A 2,305-nucleotide genomic window follows, 5' to 3' on the forward strand; every position below is an offset into this window, starting at 1 on the left:
CTTCTCTCTCTTTTCTCCTCCCTCTTTCTCTCTGTTTCTGCCTCTCTCTCTTTTTACAGTAAATGTTTTAAATCTCCCAATTTCCTTGTATCACTGGGAACATTTCCTCTCTTACCTATTTCCACCATTTTATTTCTGCCTTAAAATTTGCCCTCACGCTCATTTCCTGCACTGTCTGGTTCCCTTGTGGCAGTAAAATGAATGGCATAATTAGAATCACACACTCTTAATTGGCTCTTTCCTAGCTCCATTCATAACTACTCTATTTAAAATCACACCCCTCTCAGGGTGCCTGGGTCTGTGTGTGTGTGTGTCTGTGTGTGTGTGTGTGTGTGGAGGCAAAAGTGTGAAGTTAAGCTCACCAGAATGCAGTAAAAGCAGTGAACTCTAGACATGTGCGTGTGTGTGCGCGCGCGTGTGTGTGTGTGTGTGTGTGGTGTGTGTGTGTGTGTGTGTGTGCACTCATTAGTCCATGTCTTCTAATGAGAGCCACGGTGGTTTAACACCTCAGCCCTATAGACAGGGCCTCGCTATGCCAGGCTGAATCCAGCCTGATTGTAATTATGGCAGCCAGTCTGAACAGTGCATTAAAAGCCCCCTCTCTGCTGCGTCCTGTTCTGTAATTAGAAATGTCAGAGCTGACCTATTCCGTATCTTTGGCCATTTCTCTGCCCTGCTTTTACAGCCACATACAAGACAAACAGCTGGAGAGGGAATTGAACCGGCCACCCGGTTGGCAGCCGCTTGTAGTCAGGGAATACTTTCCAGTGCGGTCATGATGGAGTGGAGGCCAGCAAAGAGGTGATGCAAAACTACAGGGATTGGTCCCATGACCGTGTGTGTGTGTGTGTGTGTGTGTGTGTGTGTGTGTGTGTGTGTGTGTGTGTGTGTGTGTGTGTGTGTTTGCATGTGTGTGTAACATAAAGGGAGAGTAGTGTGAGCACATGAGTCCAGCCCTGAACCACAGTGAGCTAACCACAGTAAAGGACTGCAATTAGGCCTTTTCTGAGAATAGTGAGAAAACAGGCAACTTCTTTACTGACCATAAAGCTTAAACAAACACAAACCTCAGTGCATGCTGCACATGCCAAGCTACACTCTTTCTCTCTTTTTAGATATGAAAAAATCCCACTCTGGAATTGCAAAGGCAGTTTACAGTTGACTCGCTTATCAGCAAACATACACAACTCACAGCATATGACAACCTTGAGAGAGCTTGATTTGAGAGCTTTTCCGAGCCGTTAGGGTTCACTGATTTATTCAGCATTCATAGCATCTGCCAAGCTTACTTTAATGAAATTTCAAGTTTGCTGCATTTTATTTCTAACAATTTTTTATCCCCCTTAAAATACACAGTGCGGAGTGGAGACCAGCAGTACAAATCAATTTCAAAAGTTGACATTTATTGAAATCCATATCAGTGTTGCCTGGTAGATCCTATGAATGCTAAATGCACCTGTCGCTCCCAATGATTTGGAAATCCTCTTAAGCCAAGCAGGGGAACATTAAGCATTAATATTTTTGCAGTGAAGAATGATCATTTTATTTGTCCCAAAGTGAGACAGAATGGCACATTGCAAATATGAAAGAATAAGGAGACACAATCCTTACACAATCCAAGCCAAACACGCGTCTTACGTTCATTAAATTACATTGTACAAATAAACAAATTAGTACCCCAAAATCTGAGTTCAAGTGTGTTTATGAAATGCACATACACATGATGTAAATGCAAACATACTTGCACACCCTCGGAACACACAAGCCTTAAGACAATCCGTCTGATATGATGTTGATAAGGGAAGCAAGTTTTTTGCTTGCAGTAATCATTTCCAAATCTGACATCTTTCTTTGACTGATTCAGGCCAATGCACTCACACACTCCATAGTGCTTTCATACCAGAACACAATGTTGCGTGTGCTGAATTTACACACAGATTCACAAACACCCACACATCCCTGTGATAGGCATAGCCACTGACGTTTGACCACTTAAGTATAATATCCAATAATGGGATTAGATCCTTTATTCCATTTACGGAGAAGAGTAAAGAGAGAAGGGGCCCCACATGCAATGAGACGACCTTAAAATCAATCCTCTGTGGATTCATTCTTATACTCCATTTCTCTTTCTCTATATCCTCTTCAGTTGAAGTTAAACCAACAACAGATGTGAGATGTTAGAAGAGAGGTGCTGTACAGATTACCTGACAAATATTGAGAGTTCTCAGAGATGATGCATAGTGCTTTGAAGCTCACATCCCTTAACCTTAAGCCTGTTATAACCACTTACCGGCCTCCTCCT

This window comes from Perca fluviatilis, chromosome 7 (assembly GCF_010015445.1).
Source record: "Perca fluviatilis chromosome 7, GENO_Pfluv_1.0, whole genome shotgun sequence".
Classification (NCBI taxonomy): Eukaryota; Metazoa; Chordata; class Actinopteri; order Perciformes; family Percidae; genus Perca; species Perca fluviatilis.